Below are 15181 nucleotides of genomic sequence, written 5' to 3'. Positions count from 1 at the left end.
CAGATCACTTGAAGCCAGCAGTTCATGACTAGCCCGGCCAACATGGTAAAAGCCCATCTCTACTAAAAATACAAAAATTATCTAGGCGTGGTGGCTGTGCCTGTAGTCCCAGCTACTCATGAGACTCACTTGAACCCAGAAGGCCGAGGTTGCAGTGAGCAGAGATCACGCCACTGCACTCCAGCCTGGGTGACAGAGCAAGACTCTGTCTCAAAAAAAAAAAACAAAAACAAAACAAACAAACAAACAAAAAACTTCCAAAATCTCATGTCCCAGTGAATTTAGTGGGGAAAAATTCCAGACACTGAACTTTGTCGGCTTGACACTTCTCCCTTTAGCAATATCACCTCCATTTCTGTTACGACTTTTGTTCCAACTGAATCTAATTGTAGCAAATTCAATCTCCTGGAATCAGCTTGATAAGCATAGGAGATTATACTAGAGTCAACTGAAGAATGTACATTAACCAAAAGCTCTAAATTAACAACCAGGAGTGTAGACCTCAAATTCTGATCCTCAATTCAGCATCTGATCAATATTTGGCACTAGCTGGATAAAGGTCTAATCAGAATTTGTGAGCAGAGGCAGATGTAGTTAAATCATAACCCAATATTTGCAGTCTATGATTTGGTTCCAAACTTAAAAGGCAGGTATAGATAGCCACATCTAAAAATATTTCATAACTGGAGGGAAAACATTAATAACAAGATATAAACAAAACCAGGCAAATTAGCTTGGCGAACAAAAATTCTGGTTAAAAAAAGAAACTAAACTGATCATATCCACTGATAATTTAAGAGTGGAAAAATGAGCATTTTTCCACTCTTAAACTTGTTTAATTACAGGCAGATGTTTTTCTACTATATTAAGATTTTTCTGTATCCATTTTTCCTAATCCTTAAAGCTTAATGAGAAATCATTTATTCTGTAAAGAAATAAAGCATATATGGCCACAGTCTAAATATGCTTAAAACTGGAAAGTTATGTCAGTTAAAAAAAAATCTTATACTGTTACATCATTACTCTATGGTAATTCAACTGATGCTGGGATCTGCCCTCACCCAAAAGCGTGGCACTCACTGCTCAGAGGCTGAATGCTAACACTGCCCAAACTGAAGCAGTAACAGCAAAGACTCCATAAAACTCTATTTAATTGTGTACAAGCATTTAATTACTGCTCCAGATTAAAAGCTGTACAATAAGTGCAACTTTCAATATATAAACAGACAAGAAGCTGTGATGCCAGTGTCCATTTGGCACTGCAAATAGCGAAAATAAAGTGGTCTGCATGAGTGAAGTACGGATTGGGGAGAGGAGAAAAGGGAGGCCCAGGAGGCAGATTTCAGACAGTGACACAAAACTGTTGTACTGCTGGATGTTTCGTTTGAGGAGGTCTGAGCATGGGCCAAGAGCACATTCAAATCTAGGCTGGTCCAGCTTAATGTACTTCAAGGGGCCATGTACAACCACTGTGGCAGCAGGAGGGTGATTCATCAGGAATGCAAATTCACCAAAATAATCAGAAGGCCCCAATCTTCCCACTTCAACAAACTATTCATTGTCTGACCAACGTTGCAGCATAGCAGCTGGCCCCTCTAGAATAATAAGGAACTCATCCCCTGGCTCTCCCTGCACCACAATCTTCTGCCAATCTTCAAACTTGACTGGTTCCCATGTATCGGCTACCATAAGATGCTCTCACTTATCCAGAGACTCTAAAATAGACACTTTACTAAGGAATTCCTCATACATCTTCCACTTTCTCAGTGTGCTTCCCATACGGATTGTTCTACAGCTGTCTCGGTTGATACACTACGATTTCACATTTGCCTTTGCTTTGACAGTGGCTACTCTAGGTGTTCCATAAATCAAAACAAATTCTCCAAAGCTCCCTCCTTCTTCAACACTGGTTGCTCATTCATCATTGACACAGACATCCCTCTCTCCTTGCTCAATCACCTAGAAGTTATCCCCTTCATCACCTTGCAGAATCACTGTCTCTCCAGTGATAAAGGAGACTGGAAACATGGCATCAAAAATATCACTTCTCTCATTATCATCAAGATGTGAAATCAGCACATTCTTTTCAATGGCTTTGGCTAAAGACATTGCCTTATAATGGCTTTTGGTGTAATCTTATAATCTTTTGGTATAATCTTTCTAACATATGATGTGGCATCTTCCTCCATGTAGGCTTCAGTGCTAACGGTACCTTGTCATCTCTGATCTTTAACCACTGGGTTGGATGGAGGAGGAGAGATTTCATTCTCCTGAATTCTGTACAAGTGCCTGCTTCCTGCAGATTGTGAATTTGTTTTGCCTCCTCCTTCTCCAACCTCTCAAAGTGTTCCCTGAGGAATGCCATTGGTCCCTCAGGTTGAGCAGTACACAACTGCACAATAGAATCTTTGAGCAGTGCCTGAGTGTTGTGCTTCTGGAGATAGAGCTCACATTCTCAAAGGCTATGCTCCTCCTGTCTGGCAGCAGTGTCACCAGATGCCATGGTTCTCCATCTCTCTCTGAGTGTCTCAGGTCCCCTCTATTCTTTCTTCTGCTCTTCACTCCCTCTCCACGTGGCTTTCATGAGCTTCCCTCTTCTCTCCTCTCCTCCTCTGTCCACCCTACTCTGCCTCCAACCTCCCTCAATGCCTCTCAAAGGCTCTTTAATTAACAACAATGGAAACTATGTCCATGAGTAAGAGGAATAAATCATTTACAAATGGAGGAACAAAGACCAAAGATGTTACTTTAAATCTTAAGGAAATATCAATAAGAGACTATAATTACTGTTTGTCAATTAAACATTTTTAAATAAAAAATACATTCTACAATATCTTAGAAAATAAAAATAGGGACAACTCTAAATTAAAAATATTTTTAAATTTAAAAAAAAGAGCTTACAATTCTAAAGGTCCTGAGTTCTAGTTCAAAACTCACCATAATTATGTTCATGAAAGGATATATCTTAGGTTTGAAAAAATGATAAGAAAGATATTTTCTTTTGAATTACCATTTCATCTTCTCAAATAAAATGCTAATTAATTCATTCTTTAAAAAGAAATTTAAAACATATATAGAGAGACAGAGTCTTACTATGTTGCTCTAGCTGGTCTCAAACACCTGGGCTCCAGTGACCCTCCTGTCCCAGCCTCTCAAAGTGCTGAGATTATAGGTGTTAAATCACTGTGCTCACCCTCATTCTTTCTTTTTCTTTTACTAGAGACAGGGTCTCTTGCTCTTTCACCCAGCCTGGAGTACAGTAGCACAATCATAGCCCACTGCAGCCTCAAACTCCTAGCTAGCCTCATCTTTAATCCAACAGATATTCTATTCTGTGATCCGCACTATTCTAAGTGCTGAGAGTACAGCAGTAAATGAGATACACGGAACAATATTATATTCCAATGAAGGGTGGAGGACAGGGAGAAGAGAAAGACACTTCTGGAATGGCTTCCTAGATTGTCTCAGATCAACCCTCCTGCTGAAAGCAGCTTAGGAAAGATGGACAAAACATATATATTTAAGAAAAGAAGCAAAAAAAGGAAAGCATGCTTTGAAGGCATCAGAACACTGCCACAGTGATTAGAAAAGTTACACAAGTTATGAGAGAGAAGACAAAAGAAGCAACCCAAGTATTTGAGGTAACATTTTCCATTGAGGCAATTGGCAAATCTGAAAGCAAAAGCAACAGCTGGAAGGCTGATAAGCTGAGTATAGCTTCTGGCAATCTTCACACAAATTGGAACTTGGGAACCATCAAAGAGGAGGGGTTTTAGTAGATAACCCAGGATTTCATTTGGATCCCAAAGGGCCACATTCTAAACAGAAGAGTGAACAGGAAATAGACAAGCCCTTATTAGACTTGAAAGCCAGTTTTGAATTATCTCGGTCCCTGACTGGATGGAACAAAGTGATCAGCATCTAGTCTGCCAGCCAGACAAAAGCAAAAGGAAATCCTGTCTGCATTAAAATATCACCTTGAGTGTCAAATTATTTCTATAAATTTTCAATAGAATGTTTAGTAGTCACCCGAAGATGATTTAGTGTAATAATGAACAACAATAATGAACATAAAAGAAAAAATTTCCATTTACACTAGTATCAAAAAAGGTCAAATACATAGCAACAAATGTAACAAAATGTGTAAGACCTCTACACTAAAAACCATAAAACACTGCTGGGATAAATTTTAAAAGACCTAATGGAGAGCTAAAATATGCTCATGGATCTGGAACTTGAAACTGTTAATATGTCCATTCTTCCTAAACTACCACAATCCCAATCAAGTATTTTTAGTAGCAATAGATAAGTTGATTCTAAAATGTCTATGAAAATGCAAAGGACCCCTAATTGCCAAAGCAAACATCAACAGAAGAATAAAGGTGGAAGACGTGATTTCGGGCAACATGATGTCACTTACTATAAAGTAGCAATAATCAAAATAATGTGGTATTGACATAAGGGTGGACATATAAATCACTGGAACAGAATTGAGAGTGCAAAAATAAATCCACATATATATGGCCAATTGCTTTTCATGAGGGTGTTAAGATAATTCAATGGGGGAAAAGACAGTCTTATCATCAAAAGGTACTGGAACAACAGGATGTTTGTAGAAAAAAAAAATTAAACTTGACACTTGCCTCACACCATATACAAAAACTTAAATCTAGAATACATAGAGAACCATAATAACACAACCCAATTAAAATATGGGCAAGAACAACAAAAAATATCAGGTAAGAATCACTTGCTAGAAATAGTTTTACTTCAAAGCTAAAGTTTATGGCTAGTTATAAAAAATGACACCCCTGGCCGGGCGTGGTGGTCACGCTTGTAATCCCAACACTTTGGGAGGCCAAGGCAGGTAGACCACTTGAGGTCAAGAGTTCAAGACCAGCCTGGCCAACATGGCAAAACCCAGTCTCTACTACAAATACAAAAATTAGCCAGGCATGGTGGCACATGCCTGTAACCCCAGCTACTCAGGAGGCTGAGGCACAAGAATCTCTTGAACCTGAGGGGCACAGGCTTGTAGTGAGCCGAGATCATGCCACTGCACTCCAGCCTGGGCTACAGAGTGAGACTCTGTCTAAAAACAAAACAAAACAAACAAAAAAGGCCAGGCGCGGTGGCTCACGCCTGTAATCCCAGCACTTTGGAAGGCCAAGGTGGGCAGATCATGAGGTCAAGAGATCAAGACCATCCTGGCCAATATGGTGAAATCCCATCTCTACTAAAAATATAAAAATTAGCTGGGCGTGGTGACACAAACCTATAGTCCCAGCTACTCAGGAGGCTGAGGCAGGAGAATCGCTTGAACCCGGGAAGTGGAGGTTGCAGTGAGCCGAGATTGCACCACTGCACTCCAGCCTGGCAAAAGAGCAAGACTCCGTCTCAAAAAAAAAATAATAATAATAATAATAATAGCTAAATACTGGAAACAACCAATATTCCATCAACAGGAGAATGAATAAACAAATTGTGGTATAGCCATACAATCCAATACTATGCAGCAATAAAAATTGAATGAATCAATGATACACATAATATGCAAGGATGAAGCTCAAAAACATTACACTGAACAAAAGAGGCCAGACACAACAGTATGTCTGAGTCCATTTACATGAAATTCTAGGAAAGGTAGAATATCCTATAGTGTAGAGAACACAATAATAAGAAAGCAAACAACCTGATTTAAAAGTAGGCAAACCAAGAGTAGTAGTGTGTGCCTGTAGTCCCAACTACTTGGGAGGCTGAGGCGGGAGGATCCCTTAAGCCCAGGAGCTCAAGACCAGCCTGGGTTAACATAGCAAGACTCTGTCTCAAAAAAATAAAAAATTAAAAATTAAAAAATAAATGGGCAAAAGATATAAACAGAAAACTAACCAAAGAGGTATACAGATGGCAAATAAGCACATGAAAATCATTTGTTGCCTATGGCTGGGGTAGGGATAGGTACTGAAGGTAAACTGGCACAAGAGGACTTTTTAGTTGACAAAAATTCACTATATTTTGCTTACAGTGGAAGTTAAACAGGTTTATACATTAGTCAAAATTCATCAAACTGGACTTTAAGTTGTGTGCACTTGTTTGTGTATGCATTCTAACTCAATATACCTAAATATAAAAAAGAATGAAAACAAAATTTACTCAAGAAAGAAAATAACAGGCCAAGATAACTTCCCTAGTGAATTCTAATAAATATTCAAGGAAGATATAAGTTTTAAAAAAAATCAATCTTACTCAAACTAAAGCATAAAAAAGAGGAAATACTTCACGGTTCATTTTATAAAGTCAACATAACTTTGAGGCCTAAACCTAACAAGGACATTACAAAAAAGTAAAATTACAGGCCAATCTGTCTCATGAGCATAGATGCAAAATTCCTAAACAAAATATTAGCAAACTGAATTCAGTATGAAATAGAATGAATAAAACATCACAACCAAACTGAAATTATTTCAGGAATGTAAGATTATTTTTTCATTCAACAATTAAGCAATATAATTTAGCACATTAACAAAAGAATGGAGAAAAATCATGTGATCATCAAAATCGATGCAGGAAAGCATTTGACAAAATTCAACACCAATTTAGGATTTTTAAAATTTAGGCAATTTTGGCCAGGCGCAGTGGCTCATACCTGTAATCCCAGCACTTTGGGTAAGGCTACGGCGGGCAGATCACATGAGGCCAGGGCTTTGAGACCAGCCTGGCCAATGTGGCAAAACCCTGTCTCTACTAAAAATACAAAAATTAGCCATGCTTGGTGGTGCACGTCTGTAATCCCAGCTACCTGGGAGGCTGAGGCGTAAGAATCGCTTAAACCTGGGAGGTGCAGGTAGGAGTGAGCTGAGATCGTGCCACTGCACTCCAGCCTAGACTACAGAGCAAGACTCTGTCTCAAAAAAAAAAAAAAAAAAAAATTTAGGCAATTTCAATCCAAATCTCAGAAAGCTATTTTGTAAATACTGACAAGGTGATTCCAAAATTTAGTCATGTGCTACATAACAATGTTTGGGTCAACAAGAGACCACTCACACATGAAGATGGTCCCATAAGATTATAATGAAGCTGAAAAATTCCTGCAACCTAGGGATGTCTGACAGAAGGTCAAGTGCAAAGCATTACTCACATGTTTGTGGAGGTGCTGGTATAAGTAAACCTACTGTGCTGCCAGCTGTATAAAAGTCTAGCATATACAATTATGTACAGTACATACTTGATAATAAACTATGTTACTGGCTTATTATTTTATTGTACTACATTTTACATTGTTATTTTAGAGTATTCCTACTTACATATAAAAAAAAGTTAACTGTTAAATAGCCTCAGGCAGGTCTTTCAGGAGGTATTCCAGAAGAAGGCATGTTAGGAGATAACAGCTCCATGTGCGTTACTGCCCCGAAGACCTTCCAGTGGAACATGATGTGGAGGTGGAAGGGATTGATACTGATAATCCTGGCTCTGTGTAGGCCTAGGCTAATGTGTTTGCTTCTGTCTCAATTTTTAACAAAAGTTTAAAAACTTAAAAATATTTTTTAACAGAGAAAAGCTTATAGGCCAGGTGCGGTGGCTCATGCCTGTAATCCTAGCACTTTGGGAGGCCGAGGCGGGTGGATCACTTGAGATCAGGAGTTCAAGTTAGAGATGGTGAAACCCCATCTCCACTAAAATACAAAAAATTAGGCTGGGCGCGGTGGCTCACGCTTGTAATCCCAGCACTTTGGGAGGCCGAGGTGGGCGGATCACGAGGTCAGGAGATCGAGACCAAGGTGAAACCCCGTCTCTACTAAAAATACAAAAAATGAGCCGGGCGTGGCGGCGGGCGCCTGTAGTCCCAGCTACTTGGAGAGGCTGAGGCAGGAGAATGGCGTGAACCCGGGAGGCGGAGCTTGCAGTGAGCCGAGATCGCGCCACTGCACTCCAGCCTGGGCGACAGAGCGAGACTCCGTCTCAAAAAAAAAAAAAAAAAAAAAAAAAATACAAAAAATTAGCCGGGCGTGGTGGTGCATGCCTGCAATCCCAGCTACTCGGGAGGCTGAGGCAGGCGAATTGCTTGAATCCAGGAGGCAGAGGTTGCAGCGAGCCAAGATAGTGCCATTGCACTCCAGCCTGGGCAATAGAGTGAGACTCCGCCTCAAAAAAAAAAAAAGAAAGAAAACGGCCGGGCGTGGTGGCTCACGCCTGTAATCCCTCGGACGGATCACGAGGTCAGGAAATCGAGACCACGGTGAAACCCCATCTCTACTAAAAATACAAAAAAAATTCGGTGACGGGCGCTTGTAGTCCCAGCTACTCGGGATGCTGAGGCAGGAGAATGGCGTGAACCCGGAAGGCGGAGCTTGCAGTGAGCCGAGATCGCACCACTGCACTCCAGCCTGGGCGACAGAGCGAGACTCCATCTCGAAAAAAAAAAAAGAAAAGAGCTTATAGAATAAGGATACAAAGTAAAAAGCCAGATGTGGCGGCTCACACCTGCAATCCTAGCACTTTGGGAGGTTAAGGCAGGAGGATTGTTTGAGCCCAGGCGTGTGAAACCGGCCTGGCCAACGCAGGAAGAACTTGTCTCTACAAAAAATACAAAAATCAGCTGGTTGTGGTGGCGTGTACCTGTAGTTCCAGCTACTCAAGAGGCTGACGTGGGAGGATCACTGGAGATAGAGAGGTCAAGGCTGCAGTGACCCATGATCGTGCCACTGTACTCCAGCCTGGATGACAGAGCAAGACCCTGTCTCAAAAAAAAAAAAAAAGAAAAGAAAAAAAGAAAAATTTTTTTACAGCTATACGTGTTTGTGATTAAGCTAAGTGTGATTACAAAAGGGTAAAAAGTTTCAAAAAATTAAAAAGTTTATAAAATGAAAAGTTACAATAAGCCAAGGTTAATTATTGAAGATAGCTTTTTAAAATAAATTTCGTGTGTATCCTTAGTATTTATAAAGTCTACAGTAGTGTACAGTAATGAACTGAGCCTTCACATTCACCCACCACTCACTCAATGACTCACCCAAAGCAACTTCCAATCCTGCAATTTCTATTCATGGTAAGTGCCCTATGTAGATAGGTGTATCGTTTGTCTTTTATACCAGATATATCTTTTAGTGCCAGAAAGTAAGAAAATGATCAACACACACACACACACACACACAGACACACACACACTGAGGGAGTAAAAGGGACACAAGAGCCACCTGAAAGAGCTCCCACAGCTAAAGTTGTAACAAATTGAGCAAAAAAAAAAAAAGAAAAGCCAAATTATAAAATAAGCCAAATTATAAGCTAAAGTACAAAGTAAGTACCTATGAGTCTACACTGATATATGTAAGTGATTGAATAAATTAATATGTGGAGGAGAAGAGATAAGTTTTTTGTGCAGAAGAATTCCAAATAATTTATGTGAATAATACTCCCGGTTCAAGGAGGTAGAACATTACTTCCTATCACTTAAATATGGGCTACGCACAGTGACTTCCTTCCAGAGAGCACAGTCTGGAAATGGGAAGTGAGGAGAGGAGTAACTTACAGTGGAGAAACCAGATGAAAACAAGGTCATCATCAAGGTTAACATAAACAGTGATGTCATGTTGATCACATGTATCTTTAATATGATGTAATGAAAATGGCCCTTTATCTTTGTGGTCTTCCTGTCCCAAATCCATAATCCATGTAATTGTGAGAAAAACATCAGATAAACTCCATTTAAGGGACATTTCTATAAAATATTTGACCAGTACTCCTCAAACTGGAATATCATAAAAAAAAAAAGAAAAGAAAAAGTCTGAAAAACTGTTACAGCCAAGAGGAGCCTAAGGAGACATGACAACTAAGTGTAATGTGAGATCGGGGATTGATTCCTCGAATAGAAAAGGACACTAGGTAAAAACCAAGGAAATCTGAATATACTACAGACTTTAGTTAATAACAATGTATTGATATTGACTCAATTGTAACAAATGTACTATAAGATGTTAATAATGAGGAACTAGTTGTGGGGGTATATGAGAATACTGTACTCTTAATTTGTCCGTAAATCTGGAACTGTTCTAAAAAATAAGGCCAACTAAGAAAAAATTAGGATTCTGCTTCTACCCATAAGTACAGGACTTCCCTACCTTCCATTTAATAATTAGAAAACTGAACAAAATATGACCATGAAAAAAGGCAGTACAGGACTCTGATCCCCAAGAGAAGAAAAACAAACGAAGTAAGCTCTACAATCACAATGCTTTTCTTCCTAGAAGCAATTTCTAGTCAAGGCACAGGAAGGACAAATGAGCAGAGCCTTGTGGCTTAGCTGAGCTGAGGAGACAGATATAGGAGCCCCAGGAAGCTGAGTCAGCTGAAATTTGTGGGGTGCAGTAATATAGAAGAGGGAGTCATGAAGAACTCCAGAACTCAGAGTAGATCCTCCCTCCCTTGAGCTTTTGACTGAATGTAATTTGAGTGTGCATAAGGTAAAACTACACAAAGCCCGGCAAAGAATAAAAGCCAGGAAGCTATATGGCTGACAGATATTCAAGTTCCTTCCGGCCAGAACTGAATACTTGGGGCACTAAGAAAAGATCCCAGAAGCCTCAGTAGAAAGGCTTTACAACATTTAGAGCAAAGGCAATCCTAGATGCACCCTAACAAAATTTAAAAAGAAGCTTCATAAACATGAAACTGATCCACAATAACTTAAATGCCTGCTAAAAAAAAAAAACTTTAATAAAGTTTTTCAAGAAAAACAATAAAGTTCAAACATTCAAAAACATAATATTTATAATGTCTGCCATTTGATTAAAAACTTACTAGGTAATGTGAAGCAGCAGCAAAATGTGAAAAAGGGGGAAAAAATCAGTCAATATTATCAGACCCAGAAATGACAGAGAAGATGGAATTAACAGACAAAGCATTTTAGGGCTGAGTGTGGTAGCTCACACCTGTAATCCCAGCAATTTGGGAGGCGGAGGCAGAAGGATGCCCTTCTGCCAGGAGTTCAAGACCAGCTTGAGCAATAATGCGAGAACCCATCTCTACAAAAAATTTTTTTAATTAGCTGAGTATGATGGCAAGTGCCTGTAGTCCCAGCTACTCAGGAGGCTGAGGCCAGAGGATCACTTGAGCCCAGCAGTTCAAGGTTACAGAAGCTATGATCATATCACTGCACTCCAGAGGGATCAAAAAAAAAAAAAGTACAATGGTAGACTTACACTCAAACATACTAATAACTACCTTATTACAAATAGTCAAATAGTCTACTCCAATTAAAAGGAGATTATGAGACTGAATAACAAAAGCAAGACACAACTATTTGCTATCTACAAGAAATTAATTTTAAATCCATTTTAAATATAAAGACAAAGTTTAGAAGTAAAAGGATATAAAAAGAATACAATATAAACACTAATTATAAGAAAGCTGGAGTGGTGATATTAACCAAAGTAAACTTCACAACAAGTGACATTACCTGGGGTAAAAAGCAACATTTCATAATAAAAAAGACACAATTCATTATGAAGAAATAACAATCCCAAATGTGTATGTACCAAATAATAGAGCTTCAAAATACATGAAGCAAAAACTGACAGAACTAAAAGGAGAAACAAATTTATAATGATACATGGAAACTTCAATACTCCATCAGTAATTAATAGGATAGGTAGACAAAAATTCAACTAAGGATACATAAAACTTGAGCAACACTATCAACCGATTTTTTCATTTATAGAACACTCCACCACAGGACAAAAGAACACATATTCTTTTTAAGTACATGTGGAACACTCACTAACACAGACCATATTCTGGGCCATCGAACAAGTCTCAATAAATTTAAACAAAACTAAAATAATATAAAATATGTTCTATGACCACAATGGAATTAAACTAGAAATCAATAATGGAGAATTATCTGGAAAATTCCCAAATAGTTGGAAATTAAACATACTTCTAGACAACCCATGGGTAAAGAAGAAATCAAAAGGAAAATTAGAAAATACATTTGAGTGAAAATACAATATATCAAAATTTGTAGGCTACAGCTAAGCAGTGCTTAGAGGGAAATGTTTAGCTTTTAAATGCTTATTGTAGAAAAGGAAAAAGTTTTCATATAATGATCTAGAATTCCATCTTAAGAAAGTATAAACGGCAGCATAAATTAAACCTAAAGTAAGCAAAAGGAAGAGAAAAAGTGATAGAACCTTGCCCTCTGCTCCTTCCATTCTTGGGCAGCACCAGTCATGTCCCTGAGACATCATGGTAAAAATGAAGCCCAGAGTAAATGGAATTGGCTATATTGGGTGCCTGGTAATCGGGGCTGCCTTTAACTCTAGCAAAGTAGATGCTGTTACCCTCAATGACCCCTTCATTGACCTCAACTACATGTTCTACATGTTCCAGTATGATTCCACCCATGGCCAAGTTCCATGGCATCGTCAAGGCTGAAAACGGGAAGCTTGACATCAATGGAAATCCCATCACCATCTTCCAGGAGCAAGATCCCACCAAAATCAAACAGGATGATGCTGGTGCTGATTATGTTATGGAGTCCGCCGGCATCTTCACTACCATGGAGAAGGCTGGGGCTCACTTAGAGGGTGGAGCCAAAAGGGTTATCATCTTTGTCCCTTCTGCCGATGCCCCCATGTTTGTGATGGGCACGAACCATGAGAAGTACAAAAACCTCAAGATCATCAGCAATGTCTCCTGTACCACCAACTGCTTAGCTCCCTGGTCAAGATCATCCATAACAACTCTGGCATCACGGGAGGAATCAGAATCACAGTCCATGCCATCACAGCCATCCAGAAGACTGTGGATGGCCCCTCTGGGAAACTGTGGTGTGATGGCTATAGGGCTCTCCAGAACATCATCCCTGCATCTATCTACTGGTGCTGCCAAGGCTGTGGGCAAGGTCATCCCCAAGCTGAACAGGAAGCTCAGTGGCGTGGCCTTCCATGTCCCCACCACCAACATGTTAGTCATGAACCTGACCTGCTCTCTGGAGAAACCAGACAAATATGATGACATCAAGGTGGTAAAGCAGTATCAAAGGGGGCCCTCAAGGGCATCTGGGGCTACGATGAGCACCAGATTGTCTCCTCCAACTTTAACAGTGACACCCACTCTTCCACCTTCAGTGCTGGGGCTGGCACTGCCCTAATGACCACTTTGTCAAGCTCATTTCCCAGCATGACAATGAATTTGGCTACAGCAACACGGTGGTGGATCTCATGGTCCACATGGCCTCCAAAGAGTAAGAGCCCCCGGACCACCAGCCCCAGCAAGAGCATGAGAGGAAGAGAGAAGCATTCAATTGTTGGGGAGTCCCTGCCACACTCAGTCCCCCAAACACACTGAGAATCTCCCCTCCTCACAGTTTGTACACCAGATCCCCTGAAGAAGGAGGGATCTCAGGGACCCTGACAATCAAATGAATATTTAATGCGCTAAGTTTGCTATATGGTTTTTATTTTTCTATAAAAGAGGACAAAGATAGTGACCTCAGAGTACAATTGAGCCTATTCGAACAGATAAAAAAAAATTATATGTGTTGCCGAAGCAAGCACAGAATAAAAAATTTTAAGTAGTCTGTAATTCTTTCCTTAAAAATGGAAAGCCAGATTTAAAAAATTTTTTTAAATTATAAAAACAATGTTTGTAATAAACTTCAATATAGAATTGGATAAAGTGAAAATTTTAAGTTCTCACCCGCTTCTTCGTTTACTTCAATTCCATGATCTAGAAATAACCACTTTTAGCAGTTTATTGGGTATCTGCCAGGCCTTTTTTCCATGGCAGTCTTTTCTTTCACACTGTTGAATATCGATAGATAATCCACTTAATCCTCAGTACTTCATTCATTTCTTTATGAATCCCAATCTCAGCACCATAATACTTAGCAAATAATAAGTGTTTTTTTTTTTAACAATTATTTCTTACTTTATCTGACTATGCCTAGTGGTAAAGATATATGAATATATAGCATGTCATGATTTATATGTGTGGCAGTCATGAGAATATACCCCTCTAATCTTTTTTTTTTTTTCGAGACAGAGTCTCGCTCTGTCGTTCAGGCTGGAGTGCAGTGGCGCGATCTCGGGTCACTGCAACCTCCGCCTCCTGGATTCAAGCAATTCTCCTGCCTTAGCCTCCTAACTGGGACTACAGGCACATGCCACTATGCCCAGTTAATTTTTTGTATTTTTAGTAGAGACGGGGTTTCACCGAGTTAGCCAGGATGGTCTCAATCTCCTGACCTCGTGATCTGCCCGCCTCGGCCTCCCAAAGTGCTGGGATTACAGGCGTGAGCCACAGCACCAGGCCTACCCCTCTAATCTTTGACTGCATAATGACTGATAGCTTCAGCTACAGCACTCTGAAATTGATTCCCCCTGGGTCACATGGCCATCTTCTCAGAAGCTATTTCCTGACAATGACTGAGCCCAGCAAGGATAATAAGGCAGGTCTAGCCCTAGAAAACAGGCGCTTCTCTGATGGGTGCCTTTGGCATGGGAACTTTCCGATAATGGCCTTGCCCAACTTTTCTTAGAACTCCACTGCAGTCTAAGATGCTTCTATCTAACTTCCTTCTCTTCCTCCTTCACTCAGAGTCAAATCAGCGTTGCAGTCTAGCAGCTCTGTTTTCTCTGGCTTTCTCCCTATGCTTTCTCACATACATTTAGCCTAATTTCTTGAAAATCTAATCCCATCTTTGTGTCTACTTCTCAGAAGACTTGAACACAGCATGTCAGCCATTTCCATTTTAGTAAAATTAGAAGCATCTCAGGCTTAAACAATTACTCTGACCTTAAAACAGAAACTTAGAAAACATTTCTACTTAATTAGGACACATGCCTCAGGTGAAAAAATAATGCTGTAGATGGTACGGTGTATTAAAAATCTTTGCCAAATTTTTTATTTTCCAACATGCCAAAAACTATTTTCTCCTTTTGGTTAAGTTTAATTTCAACTGTTAATGCTGCTTCTGGCTCTATCAAGATGTCCTAATTTCTGCCTTGCTGCTGCTTTAGTACACTGCTATTCAATACTTCCTAATGTTAGCTGAACTAGATTCAGTACTCCAGGCAGAATAATGGCCTGAATTATGCAGAGAAGCTCTAGAGAAGGAAATTTTAGTAGGACTAATTTTTAAAGTATTCTTGCTCTAAGAATGTATTTATTTATTTGCTTTAAT

The 15181-nt window shown here is 39.6% G+C and overlaps 1 protein-coding gene and 2 pseudogenes across 3 annotated transcripts in view; 1 reads left to right on the top strand and 2 right to left on the bottom strand.

The window, feature by feature from the left end:
• Positions 1-15181, bottom strand: part of BTBD8 (BTB domain containing 8) — a 118022-nt gene that overhangs the window by 64021 nt on the left and 38820 nt on the right. The gene's annotated exons all lie outside the window — the stretch shown is intronic.
• LOC134734025 (cAMP-dependent protein kinase type I-alpha regulatory subunit-like) lies at positions 282-2503 on the bottom strand (annotated as a pseudogene).
• Positions 12250-13244, top strand: LOC129459507 (glyceraldehyde-3-phosphate dehydrogenase-like; annotated as a pseudogene).

Source organism: Symphalangus syndactylus, chromosome 12 (assembly GCF_028878055.3).
Source record: "Symphalangus syndactylus isolate Jambi chromosome 12, NHGRI_mSymSyn1-v2.1_pri, whole genome shotgun sequence".
NCBI lineage: Eukaryota > Metazoa > Chordata > Mammalia > Primates > Hylobatidae > Symphalangus > Symphalangus syndactylus.
This window is presented reverse-complemented; position numbering and strand designations above follow the sequence as displayed.